Source organism: Giraffa tippelskirchi, chromosome 7 (genome assembly GCF_054371585.1).
Source record: "Giraffa tippelskirchi isolate mGirTip1 chromosome 7, T2T-mGirTip1v1.2.pri, whole genome shotgun sequence".
Lineage (NCBI taxonomy): Eukaryota > Metazoa > Chordata > Mammalia > Artiodactyla > Giraffidae > Giraffa > Giraffa tippelskirchi.
The window spans coordinates 48,257,182-48,280,762 of NC_137281.1; the positions used below are offsets into that span (position 1 = coordinate 48,257,182).

The following is a 23,581-nucleotide window of genomic DNA, read 5'->3' on the forward strand; positions in this document are numbered from 1 at the left end:
CGGTCTGAAATTTTCTATTCTATTCTAGCCTTGTCTGTTCTTTTTTTTTAAATTGAAGGATAGTTGATTTACAGTGTTGTGTTCATTTCTGCTGTATAGCAGTTTGATTCAGTTATGCATCTGTGTTCTTGTTCACATTCTTTTTCCATTGTGGTTTATCACAGGATGTTGAATGTAGTTCCCTGTACTGTACATAGGACCTTGTTGTCTTCCATTCTACGTGTAACAGTTTACATCTACTAACCCCAAACTCCCGATCCATCCCTCTCCCACCCCCTCCCCCTTGGCACAGGTCTGTTCTGTATGTCTGTGAGTCTGTTTCTGTTCTGTAGACAGGTTCATTTGTGCCATATTTTAGATTCCATGTGTTAAGTGATATCATGTGGTCTTGGTCTTTCTCTTTCTGACTTACTTCACTTAGTCTGATCATCTCTAGGTTCATCTGTGTTGCTGCAAATGGCATTATTCCATTATTTTTTGTGGCTAAGTAATATTCCATTATATATATATATGTGTGTGTGTGTGTGTGTGTGTGTATATATACACATATTTTTGGAACATTTGGGGCTAATGAATTATAAAATCAATTGGATGGCTCATAAGCAGTGTATCTTTAATGAAGTAGAATAGAAGAAACAAGTTTACTGTCAATGGGAATGTAAATTGGTGCAGCCATTGGAAAACAGGATGGAGGGTCCTCAAACACTAAAAATACAACCACCATATGATCCAGCAATCCCACTCCTGGGCATACATCTGGACAAAAGTCTAATTCAAAAAGATACGTGCACTCCTGTGCTCACAGCAGCACTATTCACAATAGCCAAGACATGGGAGCGACCTAAATATCCACTGGCAGAAGAATAGATATAGAAGATGTGGCATATATAATGGAATATTACTTAGCCATAAAAAAGAATGGACTGACACCATTTGCAGCAGACCATATTGGGGGTAGCAGGAACACGGTTCTGGCTATGCCAGGCTGAGGTGTAAAGCATATTCTCCGAAGTTAACATTTTCTTACTGATAAACTCTCATTTCCCTAAATTTGAATCTCGTGGTCAAGCCCTTGTTCTTGTCAAGGTGACCAGGAGGCGAGGGTATATAGGGACATCCTGTAGCTAATGAAGCTAAGTTCAGGACAACAGCCCTGAGAAGGGAGAGTCACCTTTTTGTTGTGACTTTTTTCATTTGCTCGTCAATAAATACAAATGTTACTTACACTGAAGAAAGAGTCCTTCACCCAAAGAGATACACTAAGAACCACCTCGTGCTCAGAAGTCTAACTCAGCAGAGATTCTGAACTATACTTCTCAGCTCCTTGGAGCTGCCTGCAGGGTTTTAACCACCCTGGTGCACAGGTTGCGGCCAACTCAGTCAGAACTGGGGGTGCGGTAGGTGGGCAGGAGCACTGACTGTGGCTAAGTGGGATTCCAGTGCCCAAGGTGATAGGAAAAAAATACTGTTTTCAAAACAACAGTGTCTGGGTGGAGCCTGAGACTCTGCATTTTATAAGCTCCTGGGTGGTACTGCTTATCCGGGGACCCTACTTGGAACATCAAGTTTTATACCCTGGTTGAACACAGTCATCACCTGAGGAGCTTTGGACCCAGCCCACATGAATTGAATGTGAGTTTCTGGGACCCAGAGGCATCCCATATTTTCCCAAAGTTCTGCCCCTGATCCTAATGTGCTTGGGTCAAGGGCTGCAAACACCTGGCTCTGAACCCCACAGCTGTGGGGCCGGGGATGAATTCCTTTGTTCTCCGAACCTCAGTTTCTGTATCTGTAACATAGGGATGGTGTTGTGTCCTGGGGGCCTTGAATGGGACCCAGACTTGGCCAGGTGGTCTGGTGGGCAAGTGACCCCCAGCTTTTATTCACCTGGACTGCCATGCATGAGGAAGTATCCTGAAAAATTGCTGTTGTTACAGTAGCTGGAGTTCATTCTGGAGAGGGAGAGAGAGAGGAATCAATGAAACAGGAGGACCACTCTGGGACTGGGCCCATGGGCCTCGTGGAAGACAGTCCTTGTCCCCATAGCATCCTTGAGGCTCCTACCAGACTCTGCCCCGGCTCTGCCCTTCTCATGACCCTGGTATCACAGGGCCTTGCCATCCAGGAAGAAACAGGTCTGTTGGACAATCAGTTGCTTCCAACCTTTGGAATCTTGGAAAAGATGTAGGCTGAAGCCCAATCCCTGCTGTGTGGCCTTGACGCAAGTGACTTAACCTCTCTGGGCTCCTTTCTTCATCTGTGTAAAACAGGAATGATAAGGATCCCTCTAAGATCATTGTGAGGATGAAAAGAGGCATTATGTGTGCATGATAAATATTATTTTTATTGTGCTAGCGTGAATGAGATAAGTGTTAAGAAATGAGAAAGACTGGGGGGTCAGGTTGAAAAATGGAGAAATTAAAAAGAAAACGATTTTCAACATTTCAGATAACACCCGAATGCTGCCAACGGAAATCCATGTTTCAGCTGTGACAGCACCACCCCCAGGCTTCCAGACTCAGCAGGAAAGGGCCGACTTCTGGAGCCATGGGCCCTGAAAACAGCACCCAGGGTTGTCAGAGCCCTGACAGCTGTGGGCCTCTGGGAAGCCGGGCTAAATCCAGTCTGACTAGACCCAGGGTGTTTGCTTGGGTGCTGGGGATTGTCTAGACATGGCCTGGCCATGTCCAAGCATGTGAGACTCCGCCATGGGGTCTGACAGCTCCGTTTGGCAGTGGGCTGGGCCGCACATTGGCGCCAGTGCTGGGAGGATGACAGAGTGCTGAAATCTGCCCGAGATGGAGCCGTATCAGATTGTGCGGCTGCCAGCTCCACACTCCACGCTCAGCGAGCACATCCTCGGTGACCGATGGGGAGATAGGAGGGCAGACCTGACAGCCGTCATCTGGGGAGCTGGCCAGATGCAGCTGGGGGCTGAGAAGTCATCACTTTCCAGGTGAGCTCGTGTAGGAAGCAGCACTGGGCCTGGAGGGAGGCCCCCGATTCTATCTGTGTCACTGACCAGGCGATGAGAGAATCGGCCATGCAGGGAAGAGAGGGAATCCACGTGTCAAGTGCGTGTGTGGGCCCTCATGCACCCTGACTCAGATGCATGGATGCAGATAGGTGATGGATAAACAGATCACAGAGACAGAGGTGGATGATGGATGGACAGATGGATGGATGATAGACAGTAGATAGATAATGGATAGATAGAAAGATGATGGGTAGATAATAGGGTAACTAGATGGGGATAACAGATAATATGGGTCATATATGTATGTATATGTATATATGGCAATTGGGATGGTTTGAGCAATAATTGGATATTTGATTATTTTGAAGAATTATTCATTTTTTAGGTCTGCAAATCGTTCTCTACAGAGAGTAGACTCATGGCCAGGCCTGGCCAGTTGAGTTCCTTCATGAATTGTATGTCTGTATGCTGAGGAGAGAGGCTTCCACTTACTTCTTGGATCTCCCAAGACCCCCAAAAAAATACAGGGGAGAGAGAAACAAAACAAGACCTTCGTGCAATGCAAGTTTGTTATTTGCCAGTCACTCCCTTCAGTTCAGAGAAATAGATGAACAAGGCAGGGGCTTGTGGGCAAAGGTCCCACCGTGCAGCACAGACACCACGCCCCCCGACCCCCACACCAGCCATGTGTGGCTGTTTACATTTAAGTCATTGAAACCCAATGACATTGAAGATTCAGCTCCTCAGTTACTTCAGCCCCGTGTCAATGCTCTTAGGAGCCACACGTGCCCACCACCTGGGACAGTGAGGTTCTAAAAGCTTCCATCATAGCAGAACGTTCTCCTGGACAGCCTGTGTCGGGGAGCCTGAAAACAGGTGCAACTCCGGTCAGGGCAGTGAGCTGGGAGGCGCGGCCGTGCAGAGCGGGAGTGAGGAGAGGAGGGCTGTGTGTGGCGGGGTCGGGGACAGCTCTGCCTTGTCCGTGGGGAGCACTGACCTCCATCCCAAAAGGGGCTTGCAGGAGAGCCCCTGGACCCCAGCCCCCCAGTCCTGTATACAGAGGAGAATTACTCAGCTCCTCCCCTATTCCTCCACCTCGAAGGCAGCAAGCGTCTTACCATTTACCGGCCTCCTGGTTAGACTGACAACATGAAGGCGCTCCGAGTCTGCATCTGGCATTTCCTCTTCACGTGTCAGTGTGTGTCCCAGTGTCTCTCCCCATGTCTCTACCTCCAACTGCCCCTGTTTCTGTGCCCGGCGTGCAAAGCAGGCTGACGATACCACTGGTTCCCCACCACAAATGGCCTGAGCTCAGCCTGACTCTGGCCCATCGCTGACCCCTCCACCAGGCCTGTCCCCCAACCTGCCTGGACAGTGCCCTGACTCCCACGATCTGCTTCCACCCATGACCTCAACCTCCGAATGACCAAAATCTTTCCAAACTACCTTGTCGTTCCAGCGACAGAGGACCCCAAGAAAGGCCCTTCCTACCCGGAGCCACTGCGATGCCTGAGCTGAAATGGCTGGTCTGCAGCTGAGGTGGGTCCCTGCGAGAGGAATGGTGCCTTTCTGCCAGGTGGACTCAATGCCCACATCCTGGGTTTCGGGTCACTCTCACATTTTTTGAGATTTGAAGTAGTATTGCATCTTGGCTAAATGGTTATTCTAGAACTGATGGAAGCTGCCTGTCTGCATTGACTTCTAAGGCGTCTGGGCTCCAAATGGCTGTGGGATCTTAGTTCCCTGACCAGGGATCAAACCAAGGCGCCCCGCATTGCAAGGCGGATTCTTAACCACTGGGCCACCAGGAAAGTCCCCAAATCACTTGTGTTACAAATGCAGAAGCTGAAACTCAGATTCCGATAGTGACTCAAGACTATCCAAGGGCCCAATGAGGCCAAGTGTCCCTTCCCTCCCTTCATTTGAGTCATCTAGTCCAAATCAAAAATGTTTATTTTCATGTCAAGTACGACACTAGTCCAGGAAACTATTTTAAGTCATTAAAAACCCACACAAACAAACAAAGAACCATTAAGAATGGTAAAAGAAAAACAAATAAGTAGTTACTTCTGTAAATAACCTATTAGAATTGATTTTTCAATGGATTCAACCACCTGCCTTCTAAATAACACGGTGCTTGGTTTCTTTTCATTATAATTATTCCCAGGTGGCTCAGTGGTAAAGAACCCGCCTGCCAACGCAGGAGACATGGGTTCCATCCCTGGGTAGGGAAGATCTCCTGGAGGAGGGAATGGCAACCCACTCCAGTATTCTTGCCTGGAGAATTCCATGGACAGAGGAGCCTGATGGGCTACAGTCCACGGGGTCGAAAAGAGTCAGACACCACTCAACTAACACTTTCACACTTCCATTCCCAAGTTAAGCCATATATTTTGCATCTGATTCAGATACATAGATTCTTGGTAGGACTTTAAAGGGGCCTTGATGACAACGTCTGTAAGAGCCAAGAGATGGAAGCCAGGGTTCGTCCTGTGAACCACAGGGCATGTCTGTTTTCTCCGGGTTGGTCACTGAGGGATAAATCCCTTTCTGATAAGAGGACTTTACTGGGTGATTTTTTTTTCCAGTCTTGGTGGGAGCACAATTTCTTGGAAGGAACCGTGAGTGTTTGGGGCAGAGGAGTAATTATTTCTTAGAAGACTTTTTCCTCCTTAATCCTTTCTGGAAAATAATATCCAGGCTCTGACCACCTGGGAGTACAAGGGATGCCCCCCTGTGAGGTGGTGAGGCACACGATGGGACACAGCGTCTGTGGCCCCTGCAACGAGAGTTTCAAAAAGAGCAAATAACAGCTTTGAAGGAAAGCAATATGTTTTTCCTCAACTTAAGGTTTCCTCCCCCAAAACAGCGTCAGAGACTGTCGGAAGCTGGGCACCCTTCCAAAGGTTAGAGACGGGGCCAAAACATATCATTTTAGCCTTTTCCGTCTCGGAAATGTAGATGCCGTCTCACCACAGTTGCCAAAGCCCATCGCTTGAATGCAGCCCGGTGGGTGAGCTTCTGGGAACCAGGGCTGGGGGGCGGAGAGGAGAGCTTGCCTGTGCCAACTTGGAGCTGGCGGTGCAGCCTGCAGGGCCCAGTGGACGCCCAGAGGCTGGGGAGGAGCAGGCTGGGTGGAAAGGCCTGAGCAGTTGGCCCATATTTGCCGGCTTGCGGATAACTGTATCTGCGGTCTTTTCCTGTCTTCAGTATTTATCATTTTCCTTGCATGGTAGGGCTTCCCTGGTGGCTCAGCTCATAAAGAATGAGGGAGACCTGGGTTCGATCTCTGGGTTGGGGAGACCTCTGGAGAAGGGAACGGCCACCCACTCCAGTATTCCATTATCCTGGCCTGGAGAATTCCATGGACTGTGTAGTCCTTGGGGTCACAAAGAGTCGGACACAACTGAGCGACTTTCACTTCACTTGCATGGTAAATTCTGCCTCTCTTTCAAAGCATCAGCTGCTTGCCCACTGAGGGAGCTGAAGCACCGTGGAAGTTCGTGGCAGGTGGGCACCCGACTGCGGGGTGTCTGAACTAAGCAGGGCTCTTCTCCAGCCTCTGGGGTTAAGCAGCTTTCTGGCAGTCCAGGGACCACCTCTACTGCGGCAGAGGCTGCCTGCGTCCTGCCCTTGAGCCCTCACCCTGCCTAAACACACAACAGCTTCCCAGGGCAAGCTCCCAAGCCCTGCCTGAGGGCGTTCCTGGCTACAGCCCTCCTCTCCCAGCTCATATAAGGCCCACCCTTTGCACCTCTAATGGTCACCCTGGCAACTTGTTTGAAACTGCTCACTTCTCCTACCAACCCCGGAGGCAAGCTGTGTGATTCCCACTTTCCAACTGGGGCGGAGGGGACTCAGCCAGGGTCACACAGCTGGGAAATGACAGAGCTGTGGCATCGACCCAGGTCCCCAGCTCCAGACCCAGCACTCTGCCACTCCGCCCAAACTCCAGCGGGGCCTGACCCTGGGACCTCGAGGGCCTTGTCGCTGTGACCTACAACATATGGCCGTGACTGAGTCAGAAGAGGGAACGTTTATCTGTGTCTGTCCTACAGTCAGATCAGCTGCCTTGTCTTCAGGCAGTGGCTGTACCATCTGAGTAGACACAACAAACTTTTAATAACTCTACACAACTCTAAACCAGAAGTATATTTTTACTCTTGTGAGTCAGCCATTTATTTGTCAATAAAGGCCAGTAAAGGAAAAGGCCCAGGGGGCATTTATAAACAGACCGTAGCCCCTAGAGACATCCCGGGGGAAGCCGAGCTGTCTAGAAATTTTATGGGCCCTGAAAACCATTCCACGGGAACAGACAAGCACGGGAGCCATCTGGGAGATGGGCTGCAGGGGTACCAGAGGTGGAGGAGGTGTTCAGAGGAGACAGTGTGGTGACAGCCCACAGGCCTTGGGCAGACCTGCCTCCCAGCCCCACTTAGGAACCTTGGGACAGAGTGAATAGCTCGCTGGGCCTCAGCTTCATCGTCTGCCAACCCTTCAGGGCTCCGTGGAGATTAGAGATCAGGTTCATGACGGGCAGTGCTTGAATGTCCCTTGTGATGGTGATCAGGGCTCTGGAGGTGACTGTGATGGCAGGGTAATGGGAACCGGGATTGATCAGTATTCATTCTCCAAAAATGAGCTGAGTTAGCTGAATACCTGTTGCATACCAGGGGCTCACCGTGTATTGAGAAAGGAAGAGGAGGAAGCGAGTGTAAATGCAGCCCCTCTGAAAAAGGGCAAGACATGGAGGAACAAGAGTTCTGTCTCACTGGGATACTGTCTGGCAGGACGAACCTCAAAGGACACACAACCCATAAGCAGCAGTTCCTTTTCTGGAGTGTCCCCAGTCGAATGGAGGATTCTGTTCTATAAGAAGGCATGTGCAAGCCCACTCATATTAGCGTTACTCCCAATAGTCAGCAACTGCCAACAGCTGAGGCTCCTGCCAGCAGAGAATGAAAAGGTCATGGTTTCTTCATCTAGGAGAATATTACTTGGTAGTGAAGACAGACCAGCCACTGCCACACACGACCACGTGGGTGAGCTTCCATCATAACACAAGGGAAAAAAGGCAGACACGAGCACACGCTATGTAGGTCCATCTATACAACAATCGAGAACAGATAAAGCTAACCGATGATGACAGGAGTCAAAGGATCAGTTACCTCTAGGGTGGGGGAGTACTGACTGGGAAAGGGCACAAGGGAACTTTCTGGTGATGGAAATATTCCAAATCATAACCCTAGAGGTGACCCAGAGAGTGTCCACATGTCTAAAATATTATGGATGTTGTACCTATATACCTATGTATGTTGTTGTTGTTTTTCAGTCATTAAGTCATGTCTGACTCTTTGCGACCCCATGGACTGCAGCACGCCAGGCTTCTCTGTCCTTCACCATCTCCCGGAGTTTGCTCAAATTTATATCATTGAGTCAGTGATGCCATCCAGCCATTTCATCCTCTGCCACCCCCTTCTCCTGCTTTCAGTCTTTCCCAGCATCAGGGTCTTTTCCAATGAGTCAACTCTTCTCATCAGGTGGCCAAAGTACTGGAGCTTCAGCTTCAGCATCAATCCTTCCAATGAATATTCAGGGTTGATTTCCTTTAGGATTGACTGGTTTGATCTCCTTGCTGTCCAAAGACTCTCAAGAGGCTTCTCTAGCATGATGGCTTGAAAGCAACAATTCTTCGGTGCTTAGCCTTCTTTATGGTCCAACTCACATCCATATGGGCTTCTCTTGTGGCTCAGCTGGTAAAGAATCTGCTTGCAATGTGGGAGACCTGGGTTTTATCCCTGGGTTGGGAAGGTCCCCTGGAGAAGGGAACGGCTACCCACTCCATTTGCTGACCTGGAGAATTCCATGGACTGTATAGTCCATAAGGTCACAAAGAGTCTGACACAACTGAGCGACTTTCACTTTCACTCACATCCATAATGACTACTGGGAAAATAGCTTTGACTATACAGACCTTTGTTAGCAAAGTGAGATCTCTACTTTTTAATATGCTGTCTAGGTTTGTCATAGCTTTTCTTCCAATAAGCAAGCGTCTTTTAATTTCATGGCTGCAGTCACCATCCAATACATGCTTTTAAATGTAATTTTAACAGATGTATTTCATTAGGACTCTTGTTTGAAGATGACAGAAACACAACACACCCTGGCTTAAGTAAATTGGCTTAAGAATTGACCAGCTCCTCTAATCAGATGTCTTGAGTGGGGGAGCCTCAGAGACTCAAGTACTGTTCTCTGCCCACCGCACCCCCCATCTTCTCTTTTTTCTTCCAAGAAAAAGCGTGTTAGTCACGCAGTCGTGTCCAATTCTTTATGACCCCATGGACTGAAGCCACCAGGCTCCTCTGTCCTTGGGATTCTCCCGGCAGGAATATCGGAGTGAGCTGCCATTCCCTTCTCCATCCAAGAAAAAAGAAACCACTAAACTGACACCGTCCTCCTTGATACAATCAGATGGTGTGGGAGAGAACTGGAAAGGGAGAAACTTCTCCCTGGGTGACTTTTGGGTCAGTTCCCTCCACCCACCGAAGGCAGGAACCACAGCCACAGGCATCTCCAGGCTCCGACGTTTCTCAAGAGAACAGCGCTACCCTCTCAGCACCAGAGATTGGAACCCTGTGGTGGACTCTGATTGGCCCAACAGGAATCACGTGTCTGAGGCTGGGCCCAATCACTGTGGCCCAGAGGTGGAACCCGATCCACCTGCAACCCCTGGAGGAATCCCGGGTTGCCAGCCCCAGTTTTTCCTGGTCCCTCCAACAAGGATTTGTGGTTTTCTTTTTAGTCTCTCCCCAAGCACCTGCTGTTACCTCCTGTTATAGCTACAGAAGGATGATGAGTTAGTGGGGGCATCAAGAAGGGTAAAGACTGTTGAAGAAGAAGACTCAGAGGGAAGAAATGGTGTCTGGAGGGCTGCAAAAGAGACAATTAGATTATGCGTAATAATTATTGTTTGCAAGGCATCACAGTCCTCATCTCTTTGCTCCTCCATCAAAACCCTGAGAGATGAGGAGCGGGTTCAGGGCAGGGATTATGTCCCACTCAACAGGGGAGACGGACTTCAAGGAGGTGAAGTGCCTGCCTGCACTCACTGCTTAGATTACGAAGAGGAGGGAAAGGACCCAGACTTTCTTGCTGCCTCCCCTAGTCTCCCTCCTCCCTCCTCCCCTGTTTGCCAAAGCATCAGCCAGCAGGGAAGTGTTAGGCTTACCAAAGCACAGACCAGCGCTCCATGATCTCATTAATATTTTCCTTTAGGTTGACTCTGGTTTTTACTTCAATAATTTTTAAAAATGATCTTTGAAGGATTGCTGACAATGGACTATCAGTACCTCGTTGATATGTAGATTGTAACCAAAAGCAGATACAAGAAAGGGAAAACAGTGTTACTCAGCCCAAGCTAGACAATGTTACCTGCCCATGGCTCCACCTCCACGCCCAGGCTTTCGTCTGCTTTCCTTACAGAAGAAGATCCGCGGGTGTTAGAGGGAGTGAAAGACAGCCCGACCTTGATGCCTTTGGATGGAGTGGAGGAGAATGGAAAGGGACATTTCTCACTTTCTCACTGGGTGACTCATGATATGTAACACTCAAAATCAAATATGGAAAAGCATGTTTATTATGGTTGTGTGTTCATTTTCAGAATGTCTCTGCTTTTTCCTGCCCCCTCATTCCTTCTGGGTCTTAGTACATGATGGAACAAGGTCCTGCCACTGCAGCATTTGATATCTTGTAACTGTGGTGCCAAGTAAGTAAAAAAGCGTGTGTGGGGTGGGGGGAGGGAGAGAAAGATGGGAGGGGGAATTAATACTCTGAGAATGGAGTTAAATATAGGGCCACAGGGGATATTTGAAGGTACAAGAAAGGAAATATTAAGCATATCAAAATGTAAAATAAATTGTTGTACTAGAATTGACTCTATGAACTTTTTAAGAAGATACATAAACCCTAAGAAATTGCATTTTTTAGGGCAAGAGAAACTTGTTAACTATAAGAATCTAATCATAAAAATCCAAAATGTGGGAAATCCCACATGATAAATGACATTTCTTTAACAAACAAATTGCCAAAAGAAAAAAAAAGAAATCAAAGGACTAAAAGTCACCCAATGTATAGCTTCATTTAGATCCTGATCCAAAGAACCCAGTTTTTTAAAATTATGAGAAAATGGGGGGAAATGACTCAGGATTTTTATGACATTGAGGAATATATTGCCATTTTGTAATCAGGGTATTGTGGACCTTTAAAGAGTCTTTCCTCATGTTTTAGAGCTATGAACAGAAATATAGAAGAATGAAATGATAGAAAATCCAGCCTTCATCTCAGAGGCAAAGTTGATATGGAACTGATAACTGCTGAAGTCTGGTGAGTAGGACATGAGGACATTCTCTACTCTTCCATCTGTTTTAAAGGTTATATGATAAAGAGTTTAAAATAAATCAGACTTTACAAGCATGTTGGAAGCCCCTCCTAAGTTCCATTCTCCTAAATGTGTGGAGCCCAGTCCTCAAAACCATATTCCAGGTGCTGAAGTAAAAAGATGCATCATTCTTGTCCATTGCCCAGCCAACAGCACAGCTCCTGGACACAGTGGGGGGGGGGGTGGGGGTGGGCCCTGGTCCTGGATTTGGGGAAGGGGGTCCTGACGGGTCTTAAAAGGGGACAGGTTTTGCCAATTTCACAGCACACTGAGAATTCACAGTTCTCTAATTATGAACCAAACATGAACTTTTTTTCAGCTAGGGAACTCATTTATGCTTGGCAAACGGCAACATCTCATTTCAAAGCCAGGAAGGGAGGACTTTAAAAGATTTAAAACCCAACTCCAAAAGTTCCTTGGACATCAAATAGCTTTTTCGAAACAAGGTTTTGATGAGTTAAGAGCAAATGAATCAGAAACATATGGATTAAATTCCCCTTAAAATCCACATGGGTTTAAAAAATGAAGGGGAATGGAGCTTGGCAAATATCTTTTTCAGTTTTATCAGACCCCAAGCATTTTAAAAACAGTGCGAGATGGTTGGCAAACCCAACATGCAGCTGAATTCATCCTGCGATAATAGCAGGTCTCGAGAAGGACCCGCTGCACAAGTTAGGGACACCACGCAGGGCCGCTGTTAGCGTCCCCTCCCCCGGTGAGCAAAGCCTCCCCTCCACACACCAGAGCTCTGTGAGCAGAGAGCTCCAGCGGATGGCTCCATAAAGGGATTCTGGTCCATGTAGCCACCCACTCTTCTTGATAACTGCATGACAGGAAATGAAGAGAAATTGCGAAGGGCAGCATTTCCATTCTGTTCAGGTGTGTGTGCTCAGTTGTGTCCGACTCTTTGTGACTCCATGAACTGCAGCTCACCAGGCTCCTCTGTCCAGAGAATTTCCAGACAAGGACGCTGGAGCAGGTTGCCAGTTCAGGTCCCCACCTCCGATTAGAGATGCCCTCCAAGTCTCCCTCCCCACCCCTGCCAAAGCCCCCTTTGGGGGAACCCAGATGGCTCTCAGCTAAAGAAAGTAGTGCAATCTCGGCTCTGTGCTGAGATGGGCCTGCCGCAGGCTTGGGACAAAAACCCAGCACGTGTTCTATAAGAAGTTCCCTCTAGAGGGAGGCCAATACATGGCCAAGCGTATACGTGGGGGATCCCTCTGAGCTCAGAGGCAGACCCCAGGTATGTGACAGCGGAGCAGCTCTCAACCAGCCCTAGGGAACTCCTTCTATTACAGGTGAGGAGGCAGTGCTGAGGGCATAGGGCCCCCGGGGTCACCTGTCGAGACACACAGCAGTGACGACAGGGGTGGGAGCTGAGCTTCCGGATCCCCAGGTCACACTCAGGCTGCATCTCAGAGCACATGTTGCACAACCGGGAACGATTCTGGAGCACGACTGACAACGAGCATCCTTGAGGATGGCGTCCCGGGAGAGGCACAGAAACAGATCCGTCGGTGGTCTCCTGCTCCCAGAATGAGCCCCAGTTCTCATCTTGTGTGTCACGCTGTCTACGGGGTGCACCCTGTCCACCCTGTCCACAGAGGACCCGCCAAAGAGGCGGATGGGAAGAGCGGTGAGAGGATGGAAGCAGGGCCGGCCTGCCCCCAGCTCCACCACACACAGCCGTGCAGTGCTGAGCAAGCTGCCGGGGACCCTGTGGCCCAGCTGGCTTGCCTATAAAACGAGGATGCTAATCACTCCCATCCTAGCGCAGCTGGAAGGACTGCATGAGTTTCTCCATGTGAGGCTGTCGGTGGCGGTCCGGCCCGGGGACCGGTCATGCATGCCCACGGTGCTGATGGTGACGCTGTGCTAGTCGCTGCAGATAAATGACCTCACCCCACTCCATCCTCACCACCGCCTTGATGTCATCACCCCCACTTGAGGGGTGAGAAATCCAAGGCTCCAGGAGGCTGAGTAACTTGCTAATGAGCAGCACAGCCAGATTTCCAGTCCAGATAGGGCCAGTTCCCGGGCCGCCCACACCCCGAAGGCGCCACCGCTCTGAGGGGCATGGGCTGGGTGTTCAGCCTGGGCTCGGCTCCCTCGGCCAGCTCTGTGCCATGGACCAGCTTCGTGACCCGTCGCCATGAGCCTGTCTGAATCCAAAGCCATCCACTCTCCTTAGCCGAGGAGAGGCCGAGGGGTGAAGGAGAGACACCCCGCCACCTTCAGTGCAGAGTCCAAGCCCAGTCCGCCATCCCCCTCCCCGCTGGGTAACCCCAAGAAGATTTGTTCACTGAGTCTCAGTCCTCTCATCTGTAACATGGGCCTGTCATTGGTATTTACATCACAAGACTGGGAAAAATAAATGACAGAAGGCCTGTGCTTCTCTTGCTGGGCAGGGTTCCCAGCACAGCTAATTGCTCGATAATTATGGAGGCTCAGGCCTATGTTGTCCCCCACCCTCCAGCCTCCACCTCCAGGAAGAGAAGGTGTCTCCACAACAGTCCTTCACAAGCAACAGTTTCCTTTCCATAGCCTAGCCTTGTGCCTCCCAGAACCTGTCTAGGGTCCAGGCACAGAAATGTAACGACATGCCAGGGTTCCCTATGTCTGTCTCCACTGACACTCTGAGGTTGGCCTTCCTGGTTGTTCTGCCTGTGAACACAAAAATGGCTGCATCTTGTCACGCTTCAAAGTCCAATACCAACCAAGTCACTACAACTCTAAGATGCCACCAAAGATGGGGTCCTACAGATGGAACACCTGATGGCTATGGACTCAACCTCCCCTCACCATGGTTTTCCCATCTGTAAAACAGAGCCAGTAACACCTGCTTCTATGGGGCAGTACCAAGAACACAGCAAGTGCTCAGTAAATGGTCCACCTGCCGTGGGAGACTCTAATCCTCCATCCAGTTTCACACCAAGTGCCAAGAAAACTGTAGATCAAACCATACCTCAAAGGCTCAGGGATGAGCCTGGCCCTGGGCTTGCTTCAGATGAAAAAGAGCTTGCTTTTGCTGTGTCAAGATCACAAACCTATTACACTTTTAAAACCCAAAGTGGAGACTCGGGCCCTTTGAAGCCAACGTAAATAAAACTGTTTAACAGCTTATTTTAACTATCCAATGGGAACCCAGTTGCTTAAATGGATTCATGTTGCCAGCAATCTCTCTCTGCGACATGGTATTTGTTAGAAATCAGGATTTCACTTCACAAACCGTCCTGCGGTCGCCTCCGCTTTGTCTCTTAACAGGGCTGTCTTTATGTGAGTTTTCTTTGGCTTCCCAATAGAAGAGTAACAGATTCCTTTTGAAGTTTTTTTATTGATGAATGAGCCGCTATAAATAACCCTCCATGGCAGCCGTCCGATCTCTGAAGTTTACTCTGGAATAATAGTAGCAGTGGGAATGAAGGGCAGTTCACAGCAGCGTGTCATGAAATACTTTAATGGGCTTCATACTGTTTAACTTAATCTTTACAGATGTAAAAACAGAAATACAATTATTTTAACAACTATTATTACATATTGCTTTGCTAATGAAAACAAAGTCCTGGGAAGCACTGGGAGACACTGAGGGGATCCTGATGACCCTCACGGAACTATGCTGGGTGCTGGTGGGGATGGGATCTGGGGATGGAGAGTCAGGGACGGAGCATCTTGGCTCTCCCACAGGCCTCTTTCTGCCTCCCAGCTTTGACACACACACACATGCACACACACATGCAACCACACAACACATCCTAATGATGCTGTCATACCAAGTGCAGCTTCTCGGAGCTGATTTCAGGCTCAGCTCTGTGGTATGAATTATGGGGCCCATGGAGAATTTCTGTTGCTGGGAAAGACAACCGCTTGCTCTTAATGGAGCTCGAAGGACTTTTCCTGTTTCTCACAGTCCCCAGCTGCCACCCCGCCTCCTTGATCCCAGCCATCCCGCCCCCGCCCCCTCAACTACAGCTTCCAAGGAGCATCCTCTCGCCAGAGGGGACTGGGATACAGCTCACTCGCAAACCCATAAATCCAGAGGTCGCGCCTGCAGTCTGAACCTTCTCCCTGCCCCTCTGGGAAGTCGCGGAGATTAAATATGGAACCCCTGGGTCTCGTCCACTGCGCTGTGAAGACCGCCCTCCCCTTTGATTCTTCGGGGAGGTCTCTGCCTGCAGAGGCGCGTCCAGAGTCCAGACATGCCTTTTTCTCATGAGCTGCGGCCTAACCCCCCTCCTGCACTCCAAACTGGGAGCTGGGGCCCCCATGCAATGCCCCACTGTGTAACTCTGCCTTCTCCTCCCTGGTTCTTGGAGCGGTCCTCACCAGTGAAACTAGGAGCTTGCCTGAACCCCGAACCCTTCGGGAAATGACAGGATTGGGCAGGGAGACATCAAAAACATGTATTTTGAAAGCTCAGCTGGAGACAGGGGCTTGTACCCACGGCAAGCAGCAGATTCGCCCACTAGTCAGCGGCCACTCTGGATTCTCACAGCTCCCACCCCATGGACTGGGGGCAGTGGGTAGATCCTTGAGAGCAAAATAGAAGGCAGCTCACTCCAGGGGAAAAAGAGCCAGACTGAGACCCTGGATGCCTGTCTAGGTCTGCCCAGGTTTACCCATCACGTGAGCCCTACCACCTGCCCGCCCTGGGCTGAGCAAGTAAAGGGATGGAGAACAGCCTTGTGTGGAGAAAAGCACCAGGAGACAGACAAGCGCTCTCCCGGGTCTGTCCTACAGATATTCACTGTCTGCTCTGCACCAAGCATTGGATCACAAGCCGAGGGACGTTCACGGCGGCAGGAGAGCCAGGCATGGAGAAATGCAATCCTCTAACAAACATTTTTGGACGCCTGCTAAGTAGCAGGCTCTAGGCTGTACATGATAGGAAAAAAGGGGCACAACAGAGAATGATGTGACCTTTGCCCTCAAGAGCGCATTGCATCGTGGGGAGGGACAGATGCAAAACTCATTACTGGGCAAATAATTACTTAATTGCAGTTGGGATAAGTACTCTAAAGAGCTGCAGAATCCTCTAAAAGTGTGTGAAAGGGCAAGCGAAGAGAATCAAGCTGTGCGTCCGGCAGGCTGAGGTGGAGTGCGTGAAATGCGGCTCGTCTAAACTAAGATGTGTGGCTAGCACAAGATACACAGTGGACTTCCAAGACTTGGTGCCAAAAAGATGTAAAGCACGTCAGTAATTCTTACATTAAACCACATGCTGAAGTGGGATCGAATCCGGGTCTCCTGTCATTGCTGGCAGTTTCTTTACCGTCTGAGCCACCAGGGAAGCCCAGTGCCTTGGATAGGTGGGGTTAAATAAAATAGACCCCTGAAATGAACTTTACTTGTTTCTTTCCACTTTTTCTTTTTTAAGGTGGCTCCTAAAAATTGTCAAATTACTCTTCTTCAGCTCACTGGGCTAGAAGATCCAAAAATGCATCCCTGAGCAAGAGACTTTCTATGGCCCTTTAGCTTGAAAATCCCAAAGAGGTGGGAAGGAGATAGAAATGTGGCCTATGCCACTACCTCTGTTCTTTGGGTGTGAAGATCGCACCGAGGGACTATGTGGAGTTTCTCAAACCTCAGGGCTGTAGAGTCAGATAATTCTCCGTTGTGAAGGGCTGTCCTGTGCTCTGTAGGATGTTCATGGCATGTCTGGCCTCAACCCCCTAGATGCTGCTAGCACCCCTCCCCTGGTTATAACAACCTAAAATGCCTCCAGACACTGCCAACTGCCCCAGGGATAAGACTGCTCTGGTGAGAAACAGCCTGCTCGACCAGTGCGGGACCAGGTGAAGATTCTGCATTAGAACCCCCAGGGTCTCCGGTAGAGGGGTCTGGGCAGCAAATTTTGTCAAGCTCGCTGGGAGGTTCTGACGTGCAGACCCCACTGAAGGCCTCGTGGACAATGCTGTCTGCTAGGGGGTGTGTTCCCTGCCTGTCTCTTCCACTTCAGGAGGTGAGGAGGTGTTCGCCCTGTAGGCTCCCTGCTTTCACGCTTGGTCGGGTGATACGGAAGAGTGGCTACGAGCTTTAAAGGCAGGAATACTTGCCTGGGTGTGGTGCTTTGTCAAGGATCTGCTTTGCAACCTGGGGTGGAGGTGGGTACTGGTAAAATATCAGTAATAAAATGGACACAGTGCTCCCCAGCTCCCAAGTTCACCTCAAGATGAAAGAGATTGTGCACACAAGACCTCAGGACGGAGCCTGACAATGAAGGAGGGTGCTGCAGAGCCGGAGAGCCTGGACCCAAACCCAGCTCTGCCACGCACGGGTCACGGGACCCTGGGAAGCGACTAAGCTCTGTGAACCTGCTACCCCTCCTGTAAAGGAAGGGAAACTACCGTCCCTAGCTCATGGACCCAGGAAGAGTAAACGAGTGACAATACATGCAGAGTCCTTAGACCCCAGTGGAGACTGAGTGCTCCGCAAACACTGCAGTGATGACTAGCCCTCAGAGATCTTATCACTCTTTTGTTGGCTTAAGTTTTTACTGCAAACATTCCTTCAATTATACAGGAAGAATTTGCAAGCCACTCACAGGATCTTTGCAAAGGCTACGGCCGTGGATCCCAAGCTTCCAGGACCACAGAGCTGGCCACCACAGAAGCTGCCACCTCCAGCAGGACCTGAGAACTTCAAATCCTCGGTGTTTCTCACAGCTTCAGGTCCCAGGACTACTCCCGTGGTCCACAGCATGCAAGCAGGTACACAACCCCACCTCCTGGCCCACCTGACTCTCAAGGTCACACCTGTACGTCTGGTGATGGGCCCAGGCCTAGCACACAGGTAAACAAGGGGCACCTTCTTTTCTTTTAGTATTTGAAAGATTAGAAAAAAAGAATGGGAATCTATCAGGAATTGTAAAGCGTTTAAAAGACTTTGAGTAACCATAAATATCAACAGGGCCCTCACTGGTGCCTGTCAACATGTTTCGCTAGTCTCCCCAGCTGAATATAAGCCCCTCAAGGATAGGACCCAGGTCTGGGCTGTTTATGTATAACTAAGGTGTGCCACAGGCCTGGCACTTAATAACTATTCGGTGGCTGGAGAATACCAAACTATTCTGATGACAAAGGCACTTGAAACAAGTTCCTGATTGTGGGAAAATAGAAATGCTTTTACTCCTTTGTGGGAATCCCTTAACACATGTGCATCCTTTACCCCAAGCTGAGCATCGGTCAATACTGGTGAGGCGCTAGCTCAGGCAGCAGAGATGGTGTGAAAGAGAACAGGCACTTTAGGAGCCAGTGGCCTTGATTCGTCCTCCATCACGTGGGGAGACTATTTTGATCAAGTGGAAATTGAGTACAAATGTGGATTAATAAGAAGAAAGAGTAAGAGGTGAACAACCCCTTTGCACGATTCCTTCCTCCCCTGGAGATGCGCCTGAGGTCTTTGGTACCTCGCTATGTGGCTCACGGTCCCGGCTGCAGAGCAGACCCTCCTGTGGAGCCTTCAGAAACATGCCATCTGGTCCCGTCACAGACCAGCGGAGTGGGAGCCCTTGGGAGCAGGACACAAGCACTGGGAGGTCATCCTGTATCAGAGGAGTGAGCACGCGCGCCCTGGATTTGCTCTCACCCCACATGGAAAGCCAATGAACCCCTGGAACAAACAGCAGAGACAAGAAATGAAACACACTGGAAATAGATGTATTTCTCCTGAATCCCATCTTCCTTATGTCACTGAGTGGCCCTTACTCAGACGCTGGGCTGTCCCTAGGCTAACAGTGTCTCCCATGCCCACCCCACCCCCTAGAGCCCATGCCCAAGGAAGAGAAGGAACCATCATTGCAGGGTGCTCTGGGCACCAGCAAGAGCCCAACATGAATTATTCATCACTGTCTCCTCCCCCCATCATGCTCTCAAGATGGAGCCCGAAGGGCCGACACAAAGTCCAAAAATGTGGGAAAGTTTATTTATTTCTCCAAAACATTCCTGATTTGTAATGTGCTTTCTAAAAATGTTCTAGCTGACCCAGCCCCTACTATATTTAGCCACAGCATTTAAAGAAATGTTCCTTACTCTTTATAAGGAGGGCCATGAAACATGAATTTAGGAAAAGCGGCTCCCCAGTCTGGTCCCTTTGTCCCTGGGAGAGGGGTGGAGCCTCTCCTTGACCTACAGGCGAGTGGTCCTGGTGCTCAGGGCAAGGGTGGCAGGGGGAGGGGGCAAAAATAAAGAGTTACATTCATTCCCAAAGCCCTTGAGTTCACAATGGCTGGATGGCCAGCCCTGGGAAGCCCCTTCTAAGCTCCCCGGCAAAGCAAGGAAACACCAAAGGACTGGCTCTCCTCTGTCTGTGAAAATCGCTCTCCTGTGGTTTCCGAGGATCCCCTGCCGGGTATGTCAGCTTTTTTTTTTTTTTTTTTTGCTTTTGGTTTCGTGTTCGAATGGTTGGATCATCTCAAGAGCTATAAGACTGCAAGGAAGAGAGGAAATGACTGCCAGCCTGCACCAGAGGAAGAGCTGAAGAAGTCCGCCTAGGAGGCTCCCGCTACCTCAGAATTATGGAACGCGAGCAGGACTGTGGGTTCATGATTTTGTTACAAAACTGAGACATCACAAATGCACTCATAAAACAAAAGTGTTTAGATTAGAGGCTACGCCTGTATACAGAGATGAGACCTCCCATTTACCGAATGCTTCCTGCACGCCAGATATTTTATGTATATATATTAACTGTTTTGGGCTTCCTTGATGGCTCAGATGCTAAGGAATCCGCCTGTAATGCAGGAGACAAAGGTTCAGTCCCTGGGTCAGGAAGATCCCCTGGAGGGGGCATGGCAACCCACTCCAGTATTCTTGCCTGGAGAATCCCATGGTCAGGGGAGCCTGGCAGCTACTGTCCATGGGGTCACCAATTTAGTTCTGACAGCTGCCCAATGCTGAAGGCTTTAGTACTAGTCCATTTTGCTGGTGAGAACTAGGAACTTACACACGTCATAAAATTTACTCCTTACAACAGCCTGATGAGGCGGTTACTAACGTTGCACCCATCTGTACAGATGAGAAAGCTGAGGGACAGAAGGGTTAAGTCATTTTGCTGATGTCACACAGCAACTGGGTTATTAGCAGAGCCGGGTTATTAGCCTCTGTCTGGTGGGCACAGTCCTGATGAGGTTAACACACTCCTCCCCTCCTTCACCTGAACCTTGAATCACTGAATGGTAACGAGTCTTAAGACATTAATGGGAGGGTTTTCCTTACAGTAGGTGTGTCTGGAGAGACCCGGGAACCTGTGGAGCAGAAGGTGACCACTGCCTGGGAATGAAGTGTGACCCCGGGAGAAGGGTATGCGTAGTGTTCACTTTGTACAGGATGGGGACCTGAGTCCAGCTGTAAGCTAGGTGTTGTCCAGGGTGACATGGGCTTGTGAGCAGCAGGGGGCCTCCCCCCTTCCCAGAGGCCTGACCTCGCCACTGCCGGGCTGGGACACCCCCTTCATGTCCCTCCTCTGGATTCCAGAGGACACGCACACCGGCATGTGGGCCACAAGTTCTGGAAGAGTTGGACAGCATCTGTCATGTTCTGCCTACTACCCAGGAAGGAACAGCTTTGTTTTAAATGCTCGACAAACACAAACGGATACAAACTATGTGCAGTCATCCCAAGCCCCAGCAACTCAACAAGACATTCTGGTCTTGGCCCTTGGACGTCAACAGCGTGGTCCGGGCCCCAGAGGAAGGACACCCCCCTCCACTGTACTGGCCACACTCTGTTGGAATTGTCCCCACCGTGGCATGTTCTGTACTCCTCTCTGCCCCTACAGGCTAACCCCTATGGGCTACTGTTACCTGGGCTCCCGGTAGGCTGGACTTCTGGTGGGTTTAGCCAGTCAGAAGCACCTCGGTGAGGGTGGAAGGCAGAAGAGGAGTTGGGTGTCTCTGCTCAGCTCCTGTCAGTGCTGTGGCGGCATCTACACTCATTCCACCCACTCCCCTGAAAACAGTCCCTCCACCCCAGTCTTCTTCCAGTGGCTCATCTAAGTCGAGTTCTGTTTCCTCCTGGAACCCTGATTTTCACACTGACAGAAAAGGGAAGTTGTGACAAATCTTTGCCCAGTTGGGCCCAGGCCCCACCACTCACTGTGACCCCCTCTAGGTCACTGTACCATCTATGGGGATCTGTCTGACTCTGCAGAACCCTGAGTCTGGGGCCTCTGGATAAAGACAAATGTAGATGAGAACTTGCCACTTGGGTATTCAGGCATACAAATTGCTTGAAATGTGGATTTAAAAAAAGCTTTTACTTTTCCAACAAACTCATGCTCTTCAATTTTTATAACGAAGCTAGATTATTATCATGTTTATTTTTGACTGTATGAAACAACCCCTGCTTCATGGAAATAAGGTTCTAGCCACTGTGAAAGCACACCAAGTCATGGCGCTCACACGGGTGCGTTCCTGGCAGACGGGGTCCGGCCTTCAGCTGTAACAATAAAATCCAGTGTGGCTGATTCATGAACCCACACTGGATAGACACTGAACACTCTCAGTGAAACGGTAGAGAGCGCAGGTAGGCTCCTTTCCAGAGCAGGGCGGTTGTACTGGAAAATGGCAGAACATATCCTGTTCCTCCGGTTCTGGAAAACCTCATGGGGCATGTGAGAACCAGGAGGCCATCAGCTTCCACAGGAGCCAGGAAATACCCAAGAGCGAACTACACAAAGGCCTTTGCAGAGTCCCTGCACTCTTGCAAGAGTCCAGGAAGTAAAGGTCTCGGGTGAGTATGTCTTCCAAGACTCTTTTATAATGTCTTTGTTAGTTTCACTATAATAATGCAAAAAACTAGATTATTCCTTGTTCAAATCCTATAGCAAAACAAAATCTTTCCAAAAGTGCCAGTACTTGGGTTATTCTAAAAGAAATCAGCACTTGATCTGAGTCTGTCTCAACTATGCAAAAAAGATGAATTTCTGACCATTTGTGTGTGTAGAAAATATATATACACACGTATATATACACATACGCAGATATATACATGTGTACATACACATATATACACTTACTTATCATTGTGCATACACCTGCCATATCCCCCGTTATTATCAGTGTACTCGTGTGTGTGTGTGTGTGTGTGTGTGTGTGTGTGTGTGTGTGTGTGTGTGTGTGTGTACATGAGAGAAAGATCACCTACAGGAGACAGAACCTGTTCCTTTTGTGTAGATAAGAACACAGAGGCATACTTTGCTTTGCCCAAGAACTGGACAATATGGTTGCTTCCGCTTTACTCAAAATCTAAGTGATTTTGCTTTTATTAAGTGTGGAAACCTTTTCTTGGTCTCATTGATCCATAATCGGGAGCACATGACTAAAACTGAGACATTAGAACAGCTATTTGGATAACTAAGTCCCAAAGCTCCTCTTTCTCTTTAGCAGGGAGTAGCGCACATGGAATTGTATAGAATCCACAGAAAATGACCCCACTGTCCATTTCTGTTTGCTTTCCTCAACCAGATGAATGTGGGGTGGAGGTAAGAGAATTCCTCCTTATGTATGTATAAACACTTACGGAGTGACACACACTCCTGCCTTTTTCCTTCTATGCCAGAAAAATAATGTTTGTACTATACTTTTTGGAATTGTAACTCTAAAATGCCATCCTTTTTAAATGACAGTATTAAAATATTTGCTTCTCCAGAAATGAGCCATCATAAATTAACAAAACATAGCAAATCAAACATAAAGAGAAAACATATCCCGCTCAGCAGAATCTTCATCTTATTGAGGACACTCAGGCAACACCCTCTAGTCCTGGGGTTTGCTGTCCTGCCCTCTAGTCCACGCATGAGCCCTCCTCTCTCAGAAGCCAGAGCCCGAGAAACGCTGCTGGGGTTCCCAGATATGATCCCAGTCTCCCCTTTCCTGTTACACTGTTTATTCCCCCCAGTAATCCACTGAACCAGTCCCTGAGAGGTTAATGAAAAAACAACTTTATTCACAGAGGTTGAGACTTCGGGATAACAAAATAGCCAACAACGGCCCTTCCAGCACATTGTAAGTTAATCACAGTGATCTTGGATCTCAACACAGTTTGTCAAAGTTCTTAACATCAAGGACCCTGAAGCTCGCCCACCACAGTGTTCCCATCAGTCTGGGCAGAATTCGGACATGGACGCTCCTGGGGGTCAGTAGTAAATGGCCTTTAGCATGTATTCTCAGT

At 49.1% G+C, this 23,581-nt stretch overlaps 1 long non-coding RNA gene across 4 annotated transcripts in view; it reads left to right on the forward strand.

Annotated features, from left to right (window-relative positions):
- Positions 1-20,003, forward strand: part of LOC145514730 (uncharacterized) — a 72,712-nt gene extending 52,709 nt beyond the window's left edge. For 2 of the 4 annotated variants that reach the window (XR_014060330.1, XR_014060328.1), the window contains exons 13-17: positions 2,449-2,956; positions 4,437-4,516; positions 10,638-10,742; positions 11,264-11,359; positions 19,829-20,003. This is a non-coding gene — a long non-coding RNA (uncharacterized LOC145514730). Of the gene's footprint in view, positions 1-2,448; positions 2,957-3,362; positions 3,525-4,436; positions 4,517-10,637; positions 10,743-11,263; positions 11,360-19,828 lie in introns of those variants that run through there. The other 2 variants (XR_014060326.1, XR_014060329.1) reach the window with 1 other exon arrangement.
- Positions 20,004-23,581: the final 3,578 nt, after the last annotated feature.